This window comes from Artibeus jamaicensis, unplaced genomic scaffold (genome assembly GCF_021234435.1).
Source record: "Artibeus jamaicensis isolate MK-2021 breed Jamaican fruit bat unplaced genomic scaffold, CSHL_Jam_final contig_332, whole genome shotgun sequence".
Classification (NCBI taxonomy): domain Eukaryota; kingdom Metazoa; phylum Chordata; class Mammalia; order Chiroptera; family Phyllostomidae; genus Artibeus; species Artibeus jamaicensis.
The window spans coordinates 32,775,386-32,801,355 of record NW_026521788.1 but is presented as its reverse complement, the minus strand read 5'-3'; the positions used below and the strand labels follow the sequence as shown (position 1 = coordinate 32,801,355).

The 25,970-nt window shown below is 36.0% G+C and overlaps 1 protein-coding gene and 1 pseudogene across 4 annotated transcripts in view; one reads left to right on the top strand and one right to left on the bottom strand.

Annotated features, from left to right (window-relative positions):
* NRG3 (neuregulin 3) overlaps positions 1–25,970 on the bottom strand; it is a 1,193,746-nt gene that overhangs the window by 1,028,133 nt on the left and 139,643 nt on the right. The gene's annotated exons all lie outside the window — the stretch shown is intronic.
* Positions 720–25,818, top strand: LOC119049341 (eukaryotic peptide chain release factor GTP-binding subunit ERF3A-like; annotated as a pseudogene).

Below are 25,970 nucleotides of genomic sequence, written 5' to 3'. Positions count from 1 at the left end.
ATAATATCTGGCAACTGACTCAATGACCAAACCAAGAGTTTAGGAGTATGTGGTAAAAGCATCTAAAAAATCAAGAGAGTTTCCATGTCCCTCAGTTCCAGGCAGCCTTGCTTACCATATTGTGAGAACTCATCATCACTCTGGTTCCACTTACTGCACTTCTAAATTTATTGGAAATGCTCTGACCCCAAAGGTCAGATGGTAGTGTGTAAATGTAAAGGTTGTTTTACCACAGAGCTTAGAGTCCCCCTCTGCAGTAAGTCAGTAAGGCCATTTCAAAAGTACTGGTCTGTGTCCTGCAACAGAAGACTAACAATATTCTTAGGAATGTCACACAATTTTGCTTCATCAAAATGATCGAAGAAATACCATTATAGATTCTTCAGGACCCTTGTCACATTCCTCTCCATCAAAGATGCAGGTACACTGCCTCTACGACCATCAGAATTCAAAGTTTCATTGAATTAAAAGCTACAAGAAACTCAAGTCGGTCAAATTATAAACAATTAAAAAATTATAATTTAAAATTATAAATTTATTAAAATTCATAAATTACCAAATTATAAAATTTGTGAAGTGTTGCATCCTGATAAGAAATCACATTTACAATAAGAATGTTAAATGATCTCTAAAACCTTAAGAAAATGGGTCATTCTTTAGAGTAGGATGACATAATTAATACTGAAAGTCAGCATGCCACTGCAGAGTGCACTAAACCAATGGTCACAGATCCAGATGGTTACTTGATTCTCCAGGCCTTGAGCAGGTCAGTTAGCTTCTGTTTGGCTTAGTTTATTGAATATCATGAGTTTTAGCCAGTTTAGGATTATACTTATCTTTGAAAATCTGATTTAAAAAATCTCCTCTTGGACATTTTACTGGGATCATAGACATTTGCCTATCCCCAAATCCTTCCTAAGACTCATGTCAAGAATTCCTATTATAAACACCTAAATTCTGGGGCCTATCCCTAGTATGTATACTCTGAGAGCAAGTTATGTTTCCAGAGTCTAGGAGAGTTCCTGATTCTCAGTGGATATTCAAAAGGTATTTGATGTATATCAGTAAATAAGAGTGAAACATTTGAATGCTAAAAGATGATTTATATGAAGGAGACTTGCAATTCTACAAATGTACTTTCATTTTTGTTAAAGTAAATGCAAGTGATATCATATCATCACCATTTATAGTTTTCTACAAGGTATAACTTTTTTCTACAAACTAGAATTTTTTAAATTTATATTTGTGCTCTAATATAAATTTATTTCTTTGAAAATCTGTATAAATATTAATAAACTAGTGAAAATTAAAGTTCCCCTTGAGAAATGCTGCTCTTCATCTTTTATATTCTTCCCAATTTTAGAGATATAATTTTTCCATCAAATTTAGATACTTGTCAAAATGTCAGAGTTGAACATATATAATTCATCCTCTAAGAAATATAGCCCAAATGAAAGAACAGATCAAAACTCCAGAAAAAGAACTCAACAAAACTGAGATAAACAATCCATTAAATGCAGAGTTCAAACACTGGTTACAAGGATGCTCAAGGAACTCAGTAAGGACCTCAACAGCATGAAAAAGATTCAATCCAAAATGAAGTATTCACTAACTGAAATAAAGAATGCTTTACAGGGAGTCAGTAGTAGAGTGGATGAAGCCAATAATCAAGTCAATGATTTGGAATAAAAGGAAACAAAAAATAACCAATCAGAACAACAAGAACAAAAAAAGAATGCCCCCAAAATGAGGACAGTGTAAGGAGCCTGTGAGAAAACTTCAATTGTTCCAACATTCACATGAGAGTAGTGCCAGAAAGAGAAAAAAAAGAGTAAGAAATCAGAAATTTATTTGAGAAAAACAATAAAAGAAAACTTTCTCAGTTTGGTGAAGAAAATAGACATGCAAGGATGCACAGATAGTTAGTCCTAAACAAGATGGATGCAAAAAAGCCCACTGCAAGATTCATCATAATTAAAATACCCGAAGTTAAAGATAAAGAGAGAATCTTAAAAGCATCAATAGAAAAGCAATTAGTTACCTACAGGTAAGTTCTCATAATACTGTCAGTGGATTTCTCAAAAGAAACTTTGCAGGTTAAAAGAAACTGGTAAAAAATACTCACAGTCATGAAAAGGAGGAAACTATAGCCAAGATTGCTCTATCCAACAAGACTACCATTTAGAATGGAAGGGCACACAAAGTGCTTCCCAGACAAGGAAAAACTAAAGGAGTTCATTATCACTGAACCATTATTGTATGAAATGGTAAAGGGAATTATTTAAGAAAAATAAGATAAAAACTATAAACAATGAAATGGCAGTAAGTACATATCAATAATTAATTCTAAAAAACAAATTAAGCAAAGAAGAGCAGAGACAGAATCATGGATACAGAGAACATTTTGATGGTTTGCAGGTGGAGGAAGACTTGGGGGGATGTGTGAAGAGGTGAGGGGAATAAGAAGTACAATTGGTAGTTACAGAATAGCCATGGGGATGCAAAGTACATTATAGAAAATACAGTAGCCAAAGAACCAGGAACACATGAACCATGGACAGGAACAAAGGTGTGGGGACTGCCTGAGGAAGCTGGTATGCTGAGTGGAGGTGGGGGGGGTAAAGGGAGAAAATTGGGACAACTGTAATACCATAATCAAAAATATAATTAAAAAATATAAATATTAAAGAAAACCATAAGCATGTCCTCTACTATTTCTCCTTCCAATCCATTTTTGGCACCATTTCTAATCATCTTTCTAAAACATAAATTTGATTATGTGATTTCACAAAATTAAGCTTTATTCTGTGCATGTCTACATTTTGAGGAAAACTTTAAATATGGCAAATGAGGCCTTTATTCCTCTCGCCTTAGCTCACTTTCTCTGGCCTCTTCCATCTTACACTTCACATTCAACTCACAGATTAAAAAAAACATGAGATTCTGAAAAATTAAATTATTTATTAAGTGTCGCATAGCTGGTAAATAATGAAGACATTTGTTCCAGGATTTTTTTTGTGCAGTATTTTTCTCAAACCTATATTGAACTATCAATAATGAGTTCACAAGGATCTTTCCTGAGAAGATCTAGACAAGGCTGTTAAGAAACATGACATGTTTCAAAGCACCACCTTCAAAATCTTGTGACAGATTCATTTGGTGATAAATTAATCAATTGTCATACTCTCTTTTCACAGAATCAAAGTGAGAATTTTTACATTTTCATTTTACATATTTTAAGGCAGTGTTAGCTACAGCATTACTGTCCTCGCCGGAAAGTGAGTTTCTCAAACCACATGATGATTCAAATGTGGACTCTCAGAAAAACTTCTGGCACCATATTGAGAAATATACTTGATTGAAAGAAAATAGACTAATTCTGAGACTTTCCACAGATAGATTAGAAATCTCCAAAAGCTTTCAAGATATTTCCTTTTTTTCATTTATACAGAATTCAAATTGCCCTTTCTCTCTCATTCTTCATCTCTGCTCCATACTGATCAGTCTAAATATTCTGCTTTCTAGGATTTCTCTGATCCCTTTCCCCTTCTTCTCTCTCTAGCCTGCTATTTCTAAGCCACTCTTCATAAATCTTAGGTTTCATACTGCTGTGCCCTTGGCCAATAAGTCACCTTGTGCCCTGCCTGAAATTAAAACCCTCATACTACTTCTGTAAAGGTAGTAGATGATCAGCCCCACCCAAATAGTTGTGTCTCATTCCCAACACGTAGCAATATTAGACCAATTCTTCAATCCAGTACAGATCTTTCTCATTTACTTTGTAGTCGTAGGGAAGCCACTAAATTCTCTGTGGCTCACAAAATTCATGTGAAGATTATGTGAAATAATACATGAAAAATTACTTAGAGTAATGCCTGGCCCATTAAGCTCAATAAATGCTGATATTGGTTAGCTATTCTAACACACTTTGTTTCTTTTAAGGAGACACTTTCAACAACCACAGAGAGAACAGAGCTAGTAAAAAAAAAACAACAGCTCTGAAGAATATACATGGGGAAAGTACAGTTTCTTGAATAACTGGTGATGGGAAGATAAGACAGCCACATGCAGAAAAATGAAATGGAAACCCTATCTAACATCACACACAGAAATGAGCTAAAAATAGATTAAAAATATGAAACCATAAAATTCCTAGGAAAAAATATGGTAAATCCCTAGACATTGGTCATTACACTGATTTTTTAAAATTTGATAGTAAAAGCAAAGGTAACAAAAGAAAAAAATAAATAAGTGGAACTACATCAAACTAAAATTTCTGAACCATAAAGAAAACTATAAAAAAATGAAAAGGCAACATTCTGAATGAGAAAAACTACTTCCAAATCGCATATTTAATTAGAGTTTAATATCCAAAATATATAAGGACCTCATAAAATTCAACAAAAATAAACAATGTGATTTAAAAAATAGGCAGAGGATCTGAATACACAGTTTTCCAATGATATACAGATAGTCAGCAAGTACCTAAAAAATTCTCAAAATCACTAATCAGCAGAGAACTTCGAAACAGTAATGAGATATCATTTCATACCTGTTAATATGGCTATTATCAAACTGATAAGAAATAACAAGCGTTGGCATGCATGGAAAAAAAGTACATACATTTGTTGGCAGGAATGTAAACTTGTGTATCCACTATGGAAACAGTATAAAAGTTAATTCAAAAATTGAAAGTAGAAGTACCTCCCTGACAGGGTAGCTCAGAGTGTCATCCCAGTATGCCAACACTGTGAGTACCAACCCTAGTCAGGCCTCGTGCACGAAGCAGCCAATGAATGCACAAATAAGTGGAACAAGTCGATGTTCCTCTTTCCCTCTGCCATCTCTCTAAAATTAATAAATTTAAAAAAATACTGCCATGTGATCCAGCAATTACACTTCTGGTTATTTAACCAACAAAAAGTATAACTTGACAAAATATATGCAACCCATTGTTCATTGTAGCATTATTTACAAGACATGGAATCATATGAACTGTCCACTAATGATGAATTAATAAAAACATATGGTCTGTCCTGAAAAACTTCAGCCATTGTTAATATAATAATAACATTTTGAATATGCACAAAACAGTCCAGCTCAGGTCATATATGATGAAAGAAACTGGGCTGCAATGACATTATCATTATAGTATTACAAAGATAAAGATCTAATTTGGTGCATACAAACTCTTTCCAGGAAAAATCCAGCAACTGATAATAATGAGAATGGTTTGCATGACGTCGATGCAACCTGGCAGCCAAGAAGAGTGAACTGGAATGCATATCTGGGAATAATGACAACTTCACTCTACTGTCACTGGGGTGAGTAGATGCCTTTGTGTGAGCATGTGAACTATGTGACCATAACATTGAATATAACTGAATGAGTAGAACAATGAATCTGCACCAAATTTTGTGTTAACCTTGAACATTTCTCCATGGAAACTATTTGGATGATTCAGAAGGCTGCAGCTATGGGCAACTGGTGACTGGCAACTTCATCAAGACAATGAGCCTGCTCATGCATCACATCTCATGCAGAGTTTTTTGATGAAATATCAAATCACCCAGGTGACCCAGCCCCGATGGCCCAGATTTGGCAGCCTGTGACTTCTGGCTTTTCCTGAAACTAAAATCACCTTTGAAAAGGAAGAGATTTCAGACCATCAGTGAGCTTCAGGAAAATATGGAGGGGTGGCTGATGGCGAATTGAGAGAGCTGTGTGAGGTTCCAACATGGCTACTTTGAAGGGGACTGAGACAATATTGTCCTATGTACAATGGTTCATGTATCTTGTATCCTCTTCAATAAATGTCTCTATTTTTCATAGTACAAGGCTGGATTCTTTCTGGACAGATCTCATAGGTAATGGGGTCTTTATGGCTGAATGTTTATTCAGTCATAAAGATGAATACTTGCGATTTTTAGCAACGTGTATGGACTTTGAGAGTATTATGTTAAGTAAAATAAGTCAGATAAAGATTAATCACTATGTAATCTCACTTAAATGTGGAATTTTAAAAAAACCCTAATTCATGGGTACAGAGAACACATTGACAGTTGCGGCAGTGGTGGGTTGAGGTGGGATACAAAGGTGAAATCAGTCTGGGGGTACAAAGTTCCAGTTATAAAATAAACAAGTAATAGAGATGTAATGTACAGAATGGTGGCTATAATAAATACTGTATTACATTTTTGAAAGTTGCTAATACATTTTTAAAGTTTTCATCAGAAGAAAATTGTAATTATGTGAGAATGTTAACTATACTTATTTTGATAGTCGTTTTTCAATATCTCCAAATAGCAAATCATTATGTTGTAAGATAATGTTATATGTCAATCATATCTCGATTAAAAGAAAAAAGAAAAACTCTAGCTCTGCATCAGTGAGGACTGAGCCTGACTTGGGCATGCCACTTAACTTCTTCGCCTCAGTGTCTCTTTTGTTAACGAGGCATCCCAATACCTTCATCAGAGGGATGGATGCTGTGGGGTCCACATGGACAAAAAAAGTACAAACCACACATTCCTGAGCCTATCACAGAGGAATTGAATATTCTACATATTAAGTAACTCAAAATTACCAAGCCCCCAAAGATTGCCCTTCTCTAAACTCCTAAAGAACTAATGACCTTTACTCATCCTAAGTGACATATTTTCCTCTGTTTCAGTTGTGGTAGTTGTACCCTTCCAATAAGACATAAGCCCTACCAGAGCATTCGCCGTGTTTTATATTTCTTCCCCTTGCCTCCCACAAACAGCAAAGTGTTAGGAAACATAAATGCCTAAGAACCATGCTGAATCATATTTGAATATCACCAATACATGCTCTTAAAGTGAATATGGTTTATTTATACAACTTTTCATCTGTTTAACATTATAACCAAGAAGAAATTATCTTTATCTTATCCTTTTGAGGGACATAGGGAATTAAAAATATCTCAGTATATTTTATATAAACATAGACAGCATTAAAAATGTATTTGCATGTATTATACCTAAGAATATCAGAGATAATTGGCAAGACATTGTTCAAAAAATCTATAAACACAGTTACTGTCAATAAAAAAAAATCTTGTCTAAAAAGTGTCTAAAATCTGACCTTGCACAGGAATTAAAAGTAACTTACAAATTTAAATTTCTGAAAGTTGTTTACTGAAACATTTTGACTAGCATTAATACTTAAATTCTCTGAATTTATATTAAAAATTCACACACAGGAGAACAAAGGTAACAAAACTTGCCAAGACTTGCTCTCTATTTTCCCATTGGCCATATCTGGGTAACCTCTGACCCCACAGTGAAAAAAATGTTGAGGAACACCAATATCAGGAAGGTGCTCACATCACTCCATTTTGAGGTGCAGATTGAAAGTTTTCTATCTCCTTTATTTAAGCACAATTTTCCCTGAGTGAGGTGGGCTAGTTGAGAATACTTCTGTCAAAGTGTTATACATTGGGCACAGATAACACAAGCTGAATCTCCAAACAGAACAAGCCCACTAGCTGTTCTTTGGAAGCCAAGTTCTGTTTTGAAATCCTAAGAAAGGTATTAGGACAGAAGAAAGACATGGCTCACAGAAGGGTTTTGATCTGAAACTGAGAGGTTTCTCTTCATCCAGGAGGTTTCTCAGCTCTTCCAGCAGAGCCAGATCCACGCAGGACCCTGAGTCTTGAGCTGGTCCAGAATACCTTCTAGGGTCCGTGACGTGCAAGCAGAGAGCCTAGGGTGAGCCTGAGATACAGGTCTCTGAATACCCCAGACAGTGTGGAGCAGGTGGTACTGGCCCACAAAGTATCTGCTTCAACAAATGGCCAACTGTATGTTACGCCTTGGGAAAAGGTGGCACCAAGAAGAAAGTTTTTACTAATGAAGCCTCTTCTTGGAAATTTCCCCACTTAGGGAAAGCATTGGGGGGGCAGATCTCTACAGCCCAGAGCACCAGGAATTGTATAGTAATTGCTCTGTGGAGTAATATACTGTTTTATGAATAATCTCCACAAAAGACACGTACTATATAAACTAAATCAAAGTTTATAAATACCCTGCCCTTTACATGAACAGAATATATCAACAATCTGGACCAAATAACTCACATTTTTCAAACCATATCATAATTTGCAGAGCTTTCTCACAAAGATGTCTTTAATCATTTCTCTCATTAAGCCTGGAAGAGGGAGAGAGCAGGTTTTTTAAGTTGCTTGGCAAGGGGTTGGGTGGGAGGAGATCCAGTTATACACACCAAGAGGGTTGAGTCACACACTGTCCTGTGGATTGTGTGGAGTTTGAACAGGAGCTGCCCAGCAACAATGCCAGGAATTGGGTCGCTAGATCCCCGGACCTTCTGCCTCATTGCTTTCCAGGGTTAGTGCATCCTGCTCCTTCCTGCCCAGTGGCCCCTCTTTTTTTCCTGCCCTCTTTTCACTACAGACATGCTGTCTCCCCAGCGCAGGTCCCACCAGAGATCCAGACAGTGATAAGTGGTGGCAGCTGTGGCTACCCTGTAGCCAACTGCCGGAAGTAGATGGGCATGGAAGTCCACAGGCTTAGCCTAAGTGGCAGCCCACAGCCCCTTGACAGTGGTAGCAGAGACAGAGCATGAACACCTCAGCACAGCCTCTAGCTCACAACTCAAAGTCAGCTCTAAACCCTTCATGCCCAAAACTCACGTGGCCAAGTCCCTGCATTCCTGCTGTACTTGGGCTGGCCCAGCCACCCCACTCCCAGCTGGTGCTTCTGCCAACAACCAAGTAGCCCATAGTAATGAGGGAGGCCCTTCAGCATCTGTGGAAGCTTCTCAAGAAGAACAGTCACTGTTACGTGAAGGTCAAATTCAGCCTTTAGCGTGGAATTTTCAGAACCTGTTGTAGAAAATGGAGAGGGAAATGTCCCCAGCATAATCATAGGCACACAAAGAAGAAATAAGTAATGCAGAGCAGGTGAGTAGTTCCCTGGGTTTTATAAGGCCCCCAGAAAAAAAATGCCCAAGAAATGATGGAGAAAGAGGAACCACTAAAACCTATGTCTGTGTTTGCACCACCAGGAGCTCCTAAAAAAGAACATGTAAATGTGATATGCATTGGACATGCAGATGCTGCTAAGTCACCAATTACAGGACAAATAATGAATCTGACTGAAATAGTTGACAAAAGGACAAAAGAAATATGAAAGAGAAGCTAAAGAGAAAAACAGAAACTTGGCACTTCTCTTGGGGCTAAGACACAAATCAGGAAGAACTAGATGGGGTAAAACAGTAGAAGGGGATCAAAACTATATTGCAACAGAGAAGCAGCATTTCACAATTCTAGATGCCCCTGGCCATAAGAGTTTTGTTCCAAATATGATGGTGGTGCTTCTCAAGCTGACTTGGCTGCACTGGTAATTTCTGCCAGGAAGGGGGAGTTTGAACCTGGATTTAAAAAAGGAGGACAAACAAGAGTACACACAATGTTGGCAGCCATTGCTGGTATAAAACACTTATGTTAATTTAATGAGACGGATGATCCACCAGTGAATTGGAGCAGTAAGAGATACGAAGATGAAAAAAAATGGTTTCAATTTCAAAACAAGGGACAAGCCCTTCAATCCCAATCCCATTCACTTTATTCCCTGCTCAGGACTGACTGAAGCAATCTTAAAAAGCAATCAGTCTTTTGTCCTTCATACACTGGAATAAATTACTATTTCTTCCATATCTGGGTAATTTTCCAAACTTCAGTAGATCAGTTGATGGCCCAACCAGGCTAACAACTGTGGATAAAAACAGGATATGGTCACCTTGGTCCTGGGAAAGCGGGAATCAAGATCTATGTATTTGTAAAGTCCAGCAGCTTGTGATGATGCTGAACAAGCACATGTGGAAGTTCTTGGAATTATTTCTGATGATATAGAAACTGATTCTGTAGCCCCAGGGTAAAACTTTAAAATCAGACTAAAAAAATTGAAGAAGAAAGGGTTCTTCCAGGATCTTTTGTGATCCTAATAATATTTGCCTAATAATATCTGAATTCATATTTGATGCTCAGATAGTGATTATAGAGCACAAATCTGTCATTTATCCAGGTTATAATGTGGTATTCCACAGTCATACCTGTATTGAAGAAGTGGAAATAATTGCCTTAATTTGCTTGGCAGACAAAAATTCAGGAGAAATAAGTAAGACTCAACCCTATTTTATAAAACAAGATCAAGTATGTTTTGCTTGCTTAAGGACAGCAGGAACCATCTGCCTTGGGCCTTTGAAGACTTCCCTCAGATGGACTGATTTACCTTAAGATATGAAAGTTAAGACCACTGCAACTGGAAAAGTTCTGAAACTGGTGCCAGGGTTAAGACTAAGCACTGTCTTGATGGCCCTGCACAACTTTGGGGAAATAGTCTGCAAAGGCCTATTTCACACTGCCTTCTCTTTTTTTGTGCCTATTGACAAACCTCTCTCCACATTTTTCCAAAGACAAAATTTGCAGCCAAGTCTGCATTACATATGTTTTCTCATATTGAGAGCTGTGCTATTGCCACTGTTGAATTTTTCCAAAGATTTTTCTTCCCCTCTCAAACTGCTTCCTTGGACACATTAGGTGATAGCTTTGTAAGTGATGTGGACATAATTGCCTACAATAACTAAAACCTACAAAATTTAATTATTTTTTCATTTTTTCCTTAGGCATAGTCATTTTCCCTCCCAGGCAGATCATTCTGGGTAAACAAGTATACATGTTAAAAAGAGACAACTATTATAATAAAATATTCAATTTGAAAAAATAAAGTTGCATGGCATAGTAGTTATGAGCATATATTTTTTAATTAGAAAGTCAAAATTATTGGGTTTTAATATTCCTTGGCTCCCATATCTCCTATTTATGACCTCAACCAATGTCGTAATTGCCCTAAGACTGTGTGTCCACACCTGTGAAATTGAGTAAATTTATTTTTTCTCATAATATCACTCAATGGTTAAATATGTATTATAATGTATGGAGAACCCTCACCATGTGCCTGATAAGAACCTTAAGAAATGATCTCCCAGTTAATGATTCATAGAGGTCCTGTGGTATTGGCAGAATCACCCTTCATCTCAGACCTCATAAGGCAGAGCCCCTGTTATCTCCACTTCTCCATGACAGAGAAAAAACAAACAAGCATAACTTCTCCTTGTCTTTGTTGATTAATGGAAAAAGTCCAGAAAGAGTGCAGCTCACATCAGTGGTAGTGTGACTGGGTCAAAATGGAGATTCTCCCTGTGCTTCTAATGTTTGGTGCCTCAGGGCCTCCTTATTAAATGGGTTGTCATTAGTCTGCCAGCAGGCAAATGTTCAAAAGAGGCCTAGATGAGGCTGAAAAGTCTGACCCAGTGCTTTGATTACACCCCTATATCAATGCACATTATTGTCCCCTAGAAAGAAGGAGCTTCCCCTTTCCAATCCCCCTCAATAAGATTCTATAAGGAATATGCATTTTGTTATGAACTACTAAATATCCAACCTGGAACATGCTCCCCTCAGTGTAACAAGAAGTGCCTACCATTTATGTAAGGTGCAATCACACTTGCCAAGACTTGAGCGAAGAAGGGCTTTGGCGTAAGATTCACCAAATGAAGAAGTGTTAGAATAAGACCCTAAATCTTTCTGCATGCAGAGCTTTACAGAGCACTGAGCCTCAATGCACATACTAAGTACATTTGTTTGGTCAAATGTTTGACTTTCTGAAGTCCCCCAAAACCCTAAGACCCCTGCCTCTGATTTAGAGGGAAATGAAAAGACAACAGAACCTAGTCTCCTATCTCAGGGGCCAGATACAAAGCAAGCACACCTTGGGTGATCAAGAACCCCAGCTTGTGCTGGCTTGTCATTCTGAGTTTTCTTATGTCTTTGAAGCCATATATTTCACTTTACACCTCAGAAATTTCTATATTACTTAGCCCCCTATGACTAAATAGATGCTAACATTTTATTACTACCTTCTGCCCAAATATCACTGGTGAATAAAGGCAAAATAATAATACGGGATTTTTTAAATATTTTATTTATTCATTTTTTTAGACAGGGGGAAGAGAGAAAGAAAGAGAGGGAGAGAAACAGCAATGTATGGTTGCCCTTCACATGCCCCCCACTGGGGACCTGGCCTGCAACCCAGTCATGTGCCCTGATTGAGAACTGAACCAGTAACAACCCTTTGGTTCGAAGGTTGGTGCTCCACTGAGCCATACCAGCCATGGCAGTAATATGGTTTTTAAAGGAAATACATATTTGATACATCTGGGAGTGGTAGCACATCTTAATGGGACTGCAATTAAATTTTATTCTTTTTCATTGTATTTCTATCTTTGCCTATACTTATTTTATTTTACTTCCATCTTTGCCTTTATTTTATTTTACTTCCATTACCATTTATCCCCTTAATACACTCTTTTACCTCTACCCACCCTCTTCTCTCCTGCAATCACCACACTGTTCTTTAAAATTTAAAATCAACTCTATACTCGAAACTGGAAAAGGAACATGCAGGTTGCAGCATTTTGTTCTGTGAAGCTGACAAAACAGAGTTTTCTACATAGGCCCTGTTTTTTCAGAACACAAGATCTAATCAAGCATACCCCTTGCACTGACAACTGGTTAAAAGGCTGTATTAAGATAAGCAACCCAAATTTGCCAAAATGCCCACAGCCAATATTGCCTTGGGATATTCTTGATGATGTTACTGTGTCTGATGAAATTATTTTTTAAATTGCTAATGCTTTTTGTGTTTTATTTAAATGTTGTTCTTCATGGCTGCAGAAAGAAAAATTGAAATCAAAATAAAGAGACAACCAGAGATGGAGCCAGAGCAAGGATGATGGGTGAACTGAGCAGCAGGTCTGTGGATGAGGCAGATACACAAGCACATATCACCCTGAGTGGCTTTGTACCAACTGCCATGGCCCTCCCCTTAGGGTGGCTTCATCTTCCTAATTAACCAGGGAAAAATTCAAAGTGATATATAAACTATCTCCAAACAGTGGTATTCAATAGAGATTTGTTTTCCTCAATATTTTTATGTTTTTGTATCAGTATGCTTATCTAATATTTGTAACAAATAACTTTTCATTGGATACCCTTTTTGGAACAACTTTGTTTATAACATCTATCCGGTCTTTGGAGCACTTCGCCTGCCCAGTGTTCCACCTTTGTCTAACTCACACTTATCATCTAAGTCAAGTTCCTGATCTTCCAAACTATATCTAAGCACCATTGCCTTCTGATCTCCTAAGTGTTCTGACAGCATGTTACATGCTTGCTTCACACAACCATGGGATTGTAAGGAAATAACCAAGTGTAATTGTTAATTATGAAGCCTCATGAGGGCAGGGACACTGTTAGTTATATTCATCATGGAATCCCCTAGAACCATCATGGTATCTGGCCAACGATGGACAATCAATAAATACCTGCTGAATAGAATAATTACAGAATAAAAACAATGGGTAAATAACAGAGCACTCATCATTGAGAGAGAAGGTAGAGTCAGTTAAATTTTTATTTTATAATTCATTGGGAAAACACTTAGAATGCAATAGTTTTTAAGATTCCAATTGTTAGTGTCAATTGTCCTTCAAGATGACAACAGGTGAAGAAGGTGTAGCTTAAGGGCTAGCATAGTTTTGTGAATGGGTCCATAAGATTACTACTTCTATTATTTATTACATTAAAAATTTTACCAGGGCATAACACTACAAAAATTTTAAAAGGCAAGGATTAAAAAAACACAAAATATATTTATTCACCTGCTGTCCACCTAGGAAATCCAACAATATTAATCAATAAATAAATCATTGCCATTAATAAGACTGTTCAGCAAGTTTGCCAAATAAAAAGTCAATGTCTAGCCCTGGCTGGTATAGCTCAGTGGATTGAGCATGAGCTGTGAACCAAAGGGTCGCTGGTTCGATTTCCAGTTAGGCCACATGCCTAGGTTGCAGTCCAGGCCCCCAGTGGGGACCACATGAGAGGCAACCACACACTGATATTTCTCTAACTCTCTTTCTTCTTCCCTTCCCCTCTTTCTAAAAATAAATAAAGAATGACCTTTAAAAAAGTCAATGTCTAAAAACCAATTACATACCTTTATATGAGCAACAAATCATTAATAAATCTTATTTTAAAGAGTAACATTTTAATAGCACAAATAATAACACTAAGTCTAACAAATATGTATAAGACTTTACAATAAAAAATTAATTTTATTGAATGTCAGAAAACAAATGAATGAGAAACATATCATGTTCATATAATTAAAATCCCTAGAACACACATTAATTTATAAAATAAAAAATCAATCAAAATCCTATCAGTGTTTTTATAAAATGTAACAATTTCATGCTAAAATATATATGGATAAGTTATAGGTCAATATCTGTCAAAACAATTTTGAAGTAAAAGAGGTGACTTAGCTTAACTGATATCAGGTGTTACCACAAAGCTACACATATAGTTGAAGAGACAGACAAAACAAAGTAACAGAATAAATGCATTTAAAATGGATTCTTGTACCTATGAGAACTTCAAATACAATAAGCTACAAATTTAGACCATAATAAGCTATGAAAGATAGACTATTCAATTAATGTTGCAAGAATCCATATGGAGAAATGAAAAAACTTATATCTCTACTTCTCTCCAAAATATAAAGTAACAAAAAACATTCTATTGGATTAATAACGTCAATCGGATAAACAAGTATCTAAATTTTTGGAGTATGACAAAGGGAATATATTGATGACATCAAGACAGAGACACAAAAAAAGAAAAAAAGAAGAGAAAAAATAAACATCAGTACACATTAATACTGAATGCTTTTACAAGATAAAACTAGGCGTAAGAAAAGTAAAAAACAAAAACAAAAACAAAACCTTACTGCTGGAAAAAGATGTTTGCAATCCATACAATCAAACATGAAATATTGTCCAATATAAAAAAAGGAACATACACAAACTGATTTCTAAGAAAAAAAGACAAACCAAAAACAATGGGCAAATTACGTGAACAGACAATTTTGTAAGAACTATCACCAGTGATAGTTCACAAACTTGTTTATAAATACTGCATTAGTGTATCATTTTTTTTAAAGCAAAACTTCTTTCACTCCATATATTCTCCACCAACTACCCAACTTCCATGCCATTTCTCTTTGCCAAATTTCTTTTCAAAAGAGATTTCAACAAATAGTCCCTGCACTTTTTCACTTTCCAGTAAGCAATCCAGGACACTCCAACCTGGCTTCTGCCCTAACCACTCCACTAAAGCTTCTCCTGCATGGTCACCAGTAACCCCCATGTTGTCAAATCCAATGAGCACATTTCAATCATCTTTCTCAATCTCACTATAGCCTTCCACATAATTGGGTCTTCTGCCATTCTTGAAATACACTCATCTCTTTCTTGGCTGTGAAACAGCACAGTCTCATGATTTTCCTGCAACCACACCATGCAGGTCTATTTTCCTGCCTTGCCCTCCTCTATATCATCATACCCAAGGATCATCTGGGCCCAATCTTGGAACCCATTTTCTTCCTAATCTATAGTCTATCTTAAATGCTGTCAAAACTAGGTTAAACATCACTTATTGTGTATAGATTCTCCAGCGTTCAGCTCCTGCAGAATTCTTTAGGATCAAGCCTCATATACTCAGTTGCCTAGTTAACAAATCCATTTATATATCTTACATCAGACTCAAACATATTTCTAAACTCATGATTTTACCCATAAACCTACTCATCTTACAGTGTTCCTGACTAAATACAAGAACACCTACTCAGATACTCTTGCCAGAAATCAAGAAGTCTTCAACTTTGTCTCTCTCCTCTGCACATGCAATTCACCAGCATGACCTATTTCTTCTTTCTTCAAATTATATCTCAAATTTATTTCCAGGACTGTTATGATTCCTTCTTAACCAAGCACTATTTCACTTGCCCACACATATCACCACCCTCACCATACACTCGTTATTTTCCACAAAGCAACCAAAATCATCTTTTAAAATATAATTAGATAACACCAATGCTTTTCTTCTCTCCCAAGTATAGATTTATGCTTGGAGTCTGGCATTAATAAACACTCAACATTTTTCTTTAAAGAAGGAACAAATAATGCATTTACTGTGCAGTTCTGGGATTGAAAAAGGCAGAGAAAAGAACTTTGGAACTGTTTTTTTTTTGCACATATAGCTAGTGGAAAGGAGTAAAAAAGGAGCTGAGAATTTTATGAAAGAGCCATTTCTGAAATGTTTCAATGTGATTCAGTGAAGCCAGAATCATATATCTTTTCAAGTTATTTAGAGCATAAAAGCATCAGAATCATCAGGTTTGTCTGTACAATGCACCCCTTGACAATTTAATAAACATATTAGGATCAAAGTTGGCATTTATGTCAATCTCCATGTTTCTGGAGCCACAACGGTAAAATTTGGAAGATTTTTACTAACAGTTGTATAATAGCATGAGTTACCACTTACTTACTAATACCACTAAAAAATTGGCATTTCAAGATTATTATCAATACTAATTTAAAAAGATACTTAGATTCATAAATAAGCAATATACCCAAAAAAGTTTTCAATCCACTTAACCCTTGTCCTCCACTGCCTAACCCTAATGGGGGGAAAACTTTGATAACTAACTACCAGAGTATCCAGAATGATCCCACAACTAATATGTAGGATGTAATTGTCTATTCTCCAAAATGTACAAAACAGGATTTAAAATGGCATGGTGACTATGTCATGCCCTGGAGACCTTGGAATATATATTGTTATAATTGAATTGCTAGATAAGGAAACAAGGGTATCAGATTATTATGTTGTATAAACAAAATTAATACAATGTCATATTCAATGATATTTCTATTAAAAAATAAAACAAAATAAAGGGAACAGACAGAGTTCTAGAATTCTGTATTGTTGATGACAGTACAGAATGAAGCCTTCATACACAACAAGATAGTCATCATCTTGCTTAGGGGACACCTGTAGGGACAGGAAGGTTATGATGGACACCAAATTTAAGATATCACTGGCCTTTTTGGGGGTGGGAGGGAAGACGTGTTCAAGTCCACTTATTTGGAATCTACTGAAATTAGAACTTGACCCAGGTTTTCTGACTTCAACAGTGGGTTTTTTTTTTTTTTCACTATTTTGTACTGGATGGCCCTGACAGCATTTCATCAGTTTGGAAATTTGTCAGTGTGAAGAGGTAGAAAAAAACTCAAGACCTGTATTTGAATATATCCTTTAATATTTCATAAACAGAAATTCCTCATTCTCTAAATTTTAGGTTCTACATATAAAATTAGGATACTAAAACTGTATGCAGCATAACAATGGGGAAAGTGCCTAGCACATGCTCAGAACATCAAGAGACTCCATTCCCACTGGTTTTACTGAGAAAACTGGCAAAGCCTTTCAGTCTGGATTTGAAGTGAGAGAGAAAGGAATATATGATGAATGCAGTTTGTTCTTGATCAAAGGTAGGATGTGATGGCAGTCACTTATACCAACTCACATACTATTTGCATTGTATACAACTATATAGATAGTAATAGCATATAGCAATATTCATCACTGGCATTCACCCCTAGATATTTCTAAATACTGAGTAGGATTCCACATAATCAAAGAATGATCCTTCTCTCCCAACCTGGGAGAAATACAAAGGATTTAAGAGTTGGACAGTAGTATGTTACATGACTACTCTGCCATTTTACGGAGGAAACACTGGCAACAAAATATGCAAACCAAAGGCAGCAAAGATGTAAGCAGTTGAGTAGGGTGGACCCTCGGGTTCATAAGAAAGGTTGCTGACTTCTTAGCTTCAATGACGGTCACAGACAACTGAGAGGCTCAGGTTTGAAATACAGTTTTAAATTCTCCCAAATGTCTCTTAAGGGTATGGAGTAAATGAAGAGCCATACTGTGGGCATGGGATATGTTTTTTTTTAATGGAAACATTACAAATAAGGAGAACAATTACTTATGTTCTTTATTTATAGCATCATTTCAACTAGTGCTGTGCTGAGTCAGGTGATGGGACATTCCTCCTGCCATCAGGATTCCATGTCATGATTATTTTTCCCACTCTAAAATTATCTTAGCTCTCAACCACTGGACTTTGCTGTAACCACTTTCCAAATGTCCCAAATTTGACTTTTTATGCATAATTATGTATTTTAAGTGTTGAATACCTTGGATACTTAGCAGAGGCATTAGAAATATCTGGAAACATAACCTTACCATGTTGCCTATGTGCACCACAGCGGCACAGTCAAGAAAGAAAGGCTTTTGCACTCTGACTGAGGGTGCATGGGAAGATGTATCTTCAAAAGACACATTCCAATTGTTTGACTCAAAGGTGCAGAAATCCCCAAATTCTAATGAGACAGAGATGTAATTAACATATTTCCATAAAAGAACTATAAGCTAGAAGTATACACATTCTACCTAGCTGAAAAAAAGCACATGCTTACTAGAAAAAAACTACACAGGCACTGAATTGTAATTGTCCTTTGTCTTTAAATAAATACTTATATTTGTATGCCACATTTAATTTTTCCAGCCTCCAAAGGTGTGGAATGTGAGTGTGTACAAAAGTAGCAGGATTCATTAAGGTTGAATAAGATAGGAATTGAAAGGTAAGACATATATTGAAAAGGGACATGAAGCCTCTGTAGACCCAAAGACAAAGCAATTTGGCTTTTTGGAGACACTTGAGCTGATCCAGGCCTGAGGTACTGAGGTCCCTGAAATAACAGTTTATCCACACATGCAATGACAGAAATGTGTATGGCAACTGCAGACATAATTGGGAGGTTGATGTGAAGTCTTTTTAGTCACAATTTTCCTTTTTTATATAATAAAAACTGTTTTATCCTATTAAAGGTAGGTGATGCATTGAGAGAAAATTATAGGTTGGAAGTATTGAAAGATGAATGAATACACCCAAAAAGAAAATTTTGTTTGCAAACACTGTATGTGTGCAATTTCATAAAATGGTATTTCAAAGTGCTCCAAATAGAGGTATCTTCATTGTCTAAATGTAATAATTGTCTATATTACTAATGGCATCCCAATGTTGTTTTCATACATTCCTCTTAAAACTGGAAGAGGAAATTTCATTAGGTTCCAAACCAAAATGTACTCAACAGCATCTGTATGCATATATATGAATATCAGTATTACAGTATGAAATAACTGATCAACTTAATATTTTAAGTAGAAATATATTTTCCTATTTGACTCAAGTTAGATAATATATTTTTGTGAAGTCAGAAAACTATTAATAGAAGAAGAAAATATTTGTTTTATGACCTTAGAAAAAGCAAGGCTAAAAATTTTTTAGCTCTATGTTGTATAGAAAATAGGGCACTTAGGAGCAACACACACATTCCTTTATTTTCCCCTGTCCTCTCTGTGCCTTCTTCACTCTTCTTTTCCTTCTTTTCTTTTATGTTCTTCTTTTGTTTTCTTTCCTTTTTTAAATGTATGAGTCTGAAGGACAGTCGCAGAAAGTTTCTTTAAACAGTAACATAAATGTGTTTTTAGAACATGATCTTTGTTTTCATTGTAATAAGAATTTGTTCAAAGAAAATTGTTTTGTAATGCAGAGCAGGAAAAAAAGAAAAAACAGTATATAAAAAACAATGTGTGATTTTTTTGAAAGATTTTATTTATTTATTTCTAGAGAGAGGGGAAGGGAAGGAGAGAGTTAGAGAAACATCACTGTGTGGTTGCCTCTCACATGGCCCCCCTGGGGACCTGCCCTGCAACCCAGGCATGTGCCTTGACTGGGAATCGAACTGGCGACCCTTTGGATCGCAGCATGTGCTCAGTCCATTAAGCTACACCAGCCAGGGCCTGTTTGTGTAGTTTTAGTTTGGACTTTCCATGTAACACTTGCCAGGATATTATATTTAAAAACCTAAACAAACTCACAAATTGAAAATATTTTAAAAGAGGTAAAATCAATGCATTTGTTCTGGTAGAACAAAAATCAATGTGAGTAATTCCGCAACAGAAATTTTTATATCGCAATGTATTGCATTGATTCCAGATTTTCTTTCAAGTTACTTATTAACCACATTTCATACACAACTGTTACTACTTATTACAGGTATAAGATAGGGTAAGTAAATGCAAGAGTCCACAAAAGTAGGTTTATAGTTGTGAGTACAGGGAACATAGTTTATTCTTGTCTTATTATTAATTATTGTATTATTATTATTTCATATATTTACTTATGATTTATCTTTCAGGTAATGATGGCTGGTAATTTAAACTACTTTTGCTCACCTTTGTATATTCATTTTGAGAGATTTGGTCAATAAAATTTTTTATTCTAATAATACTTTCTATTTTATTCATCTTTTACTCTAGAATGATTATAGAAAGGAATCTACTAAAGAGGCTATCAGGCAGCAAATATTAATATTTAATATTTGCAGGCTGATTTGCTTGTATTTACTTTATAGTATTTTAAAGTACTATCTCTGATGGGGGAATTATCGCTTTTTCTCTTTGCACTTATGACTCTCTTCTTACTAATTACAGTTGACCCTTGGACAACTATGGGGTTAGGGGCACTGATTCGCATGCTGTCAGAAATCTGCATGTAACTTTACACTCCCTGTAAATTTGTCTACAGTCATCTCTCAGTACCTGCAGAGGGCTGGTTCCAGTACACATACAGGCTAGCAAATATCAAAATCTGCAGATGCTCAAGTTCCTTATATGAAATGAAGTAGAACAATGGACAAAATGAGCCCTCCACATTTGCAGATTCCCATTTGAGGATAGAAAATAGTTTTTGATCCATGGTTACTTGAATCCAGGGATGCAAATCCCAGGATTATGGGGAATGACTGTAGATTTGTAAAGAAATCCAAGCGGTAAAAGACAAATACCATATGATCTCACCTATAAGTGGAACTTAATTAACAAAACAAACAAGCAAGCAAAATATACCCAGAAACATTAAAACTGACAACAAACTGACAGTAACCACAGGGGAGGGCAGAGGGAAATAACATGGGAAAGAAGGGAAAGAAATGTAAATGAACATGAATGAGGGACCAGTGGATGGAGCCAAAGGTGGATGGGATTGAGGGTGGGAGGTAGGTGTGGGTAGGGCGGGGGGCAGTTGTGGTAGGAAAATGGAGACAACTGTATTCGAATATCAATAGAAAACGAAAAAAAATCTGTGTATAAGTGGACCCGGGCAGTTCAAACTCAAGTTGTTCAAAGGTCAACCATATATTTATCACAGAGAAGTTAATGTCAATGTGAATTAACAAGGAAATCACAATTTCTGATTGACCTTGTCTCTTTCATCATGGAAAATAAACAGAAAAGTGTACAGGAAAAAAGTCCACCTGAACTGACAACCAGGAAACCCAGACTGCCTGAGCTAAAGTGCATTACTTTTTATGGATGACTTAAAGGTTTTACCCCAGTTAGAATTAACTAAAAATAGGTTGAAACATTATTTCAAACTTCGCATCCTGCACATTCACATAGTTCTTTGAAAAATATATGTCTAATTACCTTTCCTCTCCCCTTTCTTCAACATTCCATGTATTTGTTCATTTAACAAATCATTCTTGAGAATATACTCTATTCCACATACTGTTCTAGATGCTCGAAATACATCGCCATTGATGTACTGATTCACATCAAATGGTTGTGTCCCATGGGTATTCATGAATCCCCATGAATTCCCAATTGTAATGGGGACAGGCAGAAAATAAACAATACATAACACAAATAAGGAAACTGCATAATTTATTGAAAGGCAATTAGGACTATAAAATCAAGTAAATCAGTGTAGGGATAAAGGGAAGTAGGGGTTAATAGACTGCAGTTTAAATAGTGTACTCACTACTCATTAAGAAGACATTTCATTAGAGATATAAGGAAATGAGTATCCTTACTTTGTTGATACCCATCCAGAATATTTTAAGCAGAAAAATAGCTAGGGCAGAGACTGGAGGTGAGGGCATTACTGGCATATTCAAGAAAGAGCAAAGTAGATGGTGCCCCTGAGGTGAGTAAGCAGGTAGGCAAGGAGCAGGAAGTAAGAAAAATAACTAGATTGTGTGGGGCTTTGTAGCCACTGGAAGGACTATGGTAAGGCTGTATCAGAGCAGAGATATGATATATTAAAAGGGTCACACTGCTGTGTTTAGAATAGAAAAAGCATGGGTAGAAGTAAGGAAACAAGTTAGAAAGCTTTGCAGTTGTAAAATATGCTAAATAAGATCCTGCAAGACCTAAAGATCTTGAGAATAACACCACTGATCTCTTATACTTCATGAGAAAGTTCCTGGATAAACAGAAGAGGAACACAGGCTATCTGGATCACTTATGCTGGCTATCAAAGGAATTAGAAAAGTTGGCCCAGCAGGAAGGACTTTTTGAAAAACCTACTGAAGTGTTGACTAGAGAGACTTACCATCTGAAGACAACACAGAAAATCTTCCCATTGTAGTAGGTCCCCAAGTCAGCAACGTAAGAATCTTGATCTCCAATTGACAGAAGACTACATTCCTCTTTGTCTAGTATACTAATTATCATTCTTCTATGTGGAAATATTTTGATTTTTTTTAATTAATAAAGGCTGATATCAGGGAAGTAGAAAGAGTGGTTTGGATAATAAGGAGTTCATTTGTTGATATGTGCTAAAATCATAGCTAACAGCTTTCCTGATGCATGGTATGTAGGCCATGATAGCAAGGTGAGAGCCAAGAATAATGAGTCTCTGATTCTAGTCTTTGACCTCATAAATTGACCATTTACATTTCTCCCAGAGGAATTCATCTAAACTACGAACTTGACCATGTCACCCCATGATGTACAATTCTTCAATGACAATGTGTAGCTTATGGAGAAAAAATGAAGCTGTATATGTGCCCTCTGTATGCCCTTAATCTTGAATGTCACAGTTATTTTCTGTCCAAATGGGATAAGAATGACTATTTAAGACTTGGGGGAAGATCAAATGTAAAAATATATATGAAAACTTTTTTTCTATGTTACATAAAATTTACTGATGAGTGGAAATAGGTATATTTTTGAAGCACCGGTAAACTAGGTTCCAAAGTGTTATAAATACTTATATTAAAACACAAACAGAAATATACTTAGTTCACTAGAGACAAAGACAAATTTGATTTTTTTTATCATCTATCATTTCCCCAAACAATGTTCAAGCAGGTAAGTTTAGATAGAGTCTCATTGATGGGTTAGGCACGATTATGTTCCCAACAAAATAGATCCAGAATAGATATTGGCAAAGAGGTTAACAGTGTCCAGAAAGGATCATATGTCTGAAGCATCTAAAACTGCTTAACTGAAGCAAGTGTCACTTTGTAAATTTGTTCTCTCAGTGCATCAGCTCCCCACCAAGCTGGACTCGCATGCATCTATGTTATTTAGAAATAATGAATTAACAATATAAGGAGACTCAAGACATGGAAGAAGCCTTTATTAAACTTATCCCCATTATTTTAAAGCAAAACTTGTCATACAATTTTATTCTAGTCTGCTAGTTGTAAAAGACATAAATGAAATTTATTTTATATGAGCACACATGAATCTATTTGCTAATTAAGAACTCATTTCCTCAAATTGTGTTATAACTCCCAAAGAGAAAAGCTAGAAAGGTCTATGTAGTCTCATTAAAAACATGTACACTTTTATAAAATGCCCTGACCTCTCCAAGGGGGAAAAATGTTTCTCAAACAATAAATTTTCATTTTAGTATTATAAAATATCCTGCCATTCTCCTATGTGGTATTAATTGTAACTACCTATTTGACAAAGTGTTAAATTTTTTAGATGCAAGCACTTATTTCCAGAGTTTTCAGAAAATCCAGGCATAAAGTTGATCAAAGTTCATATAGCAATGGAACAATCCCAGAAAAATTTAACCCAGAATTACTAGTGCTCTCAAAATGGGATCTTATAGCATTTTAAAATGCATATAAACAAAAAATTAATTAACTATTAAATTAATTAAATGCATATGAACATCTTTCTGCCCAATCACTTCATGTTGCCATCATGGACATGAGTCACGTGCAAACCTATCAAGCCAGCCAAAGTCACCAAGATGCTGGGCAGGAACAGCTCCCAGGGACAGTGTACACAGGGGCATATAGAATTCGTGATAGATATGAGCACTTCACCATCTAAAACGTGAAAGGCCTCATGAGGGAGGGAGACATGCTCAGCCTATTGGAATCAGAGCAAGAGACTTGGAGGCTGCACTGAATTTGTGTCTAGGTCTTGGGTATCTGGGTGGACCACATGGCCATGGAAATGATAGTCAACAGTTGATAAAAATTCCTATTGTATGTAAAAAGTAAAATGCATACAAATATACAATGTATATATAATAAAATACAATATTACAATTTCTAAAGATACTATTTCTATCTTAAAAAAGGTCACACTCATGTATGTATTTTTGCTATTTAAAATATAACTTTTGACTTCAAAAAACTAATTATAACAGTTTAGAATATCCCAAATATTCAAAATTACATTGTTGAAAACATTGATCCATTTCTTTCCATTTTGGGGGGGGGTGAATTCTGGAATGTGTTCTACTTATATTTCATAATTTTCCTCGAGATCTGCTCTCTCTTTTACAAAAGAAATTTTTTGGAGATTTGAAATTTGTTGAGACTTGAAATTTCACAAATACATGCTTTACACGAGGTACAAGTTTTTTCTTCTCATAAACAAAAAAAAAAAGGGGGAGGGATTTGGAGGAACAAATAGGAAGGACACAGGGACGAGAACTAAGGGGGGGGGAGGAAATGGGAGGGAGGTGGGGAGTAAGGGGCAGGGGAGGCTGGGATGGGAAAAATAGACAAAAAACTGTACTTGAAAAAATAACTAAATAAAATTTAAAAAAAAAAAAACCTTCTCACTTCCAATAGTCATTAAAGTAGTAAATATCCATGAAACTTGAAAATGTGCTTCACCTCAAAAAGTTCACCACAGTATGGTTTTAAAAAGTAGAGATGTTTAAGTGAAAAATGCCAGCAGTACTTGAGATTTATACTTGTGGTTTTAAGCAGGCTTATTTTTCAGAGGACCCCAGTGTGAAAAAAGCGGTAAGCATGGAACCAATAATTAACATCCATCTGTCCTTTATATAGGATGCACATTTTTCTAGCACATAACACCTTTTGTATCATTATTTATTCCTTACAATAGTCCTAGAGGTAAACAGTAGCAATACCATTTTCCCAGATAATGAAACTGAGACTGAGAAAAAAATTCCACAATACTGACAAATGACACAGAATCAATGGCAATAAGGCTGACTACAAAGAGCCATGAGATATTCATTCACTCACATTGCTTCAGAGTATGAAGAACTAAAGACACCAGGAGGACCCAAAGTTCACAGAATCAAAATGACCAAGTTGGGATGCAAAATTCTAAAGAGTTAATTTACAAACATGAGAGATTTTCTAGAGTCATGTAGAGAAGCATCTCTAACTAGATCCATCCACCCTCAGATCTCGTTAAAGTGAATACTAAACATTGACACTCTCTGGATAAGCTTCAAAGTCCACCTGTTTGATGATGAGCACACACAGGCTTATAAACACTCCCTACACCCTTCTTGTTTAGCCCAGCTGAAGAAGACCATGCCCATCATCACACTGAAAATCCTCACAAGTGTCAATCTCACCAAGAGCAATGAGCTCCAAGGCATGGCTGGTATCTTCAAAAAAGGAGAACAAAAGTTGTTGCCATCTAAAAGACAGTTGACATAGAGGTCACACACCATCATAAATGAAGATTCACAAACCACTAAGTACAGCTCAGGTCATGTATAATGAAAGAAACTGGGCTGCAATAACATTATCATTATAGTATTACAAAGATAAAGATCTAATTTGGTGCATATGATGTCTGTCCAGAAAGA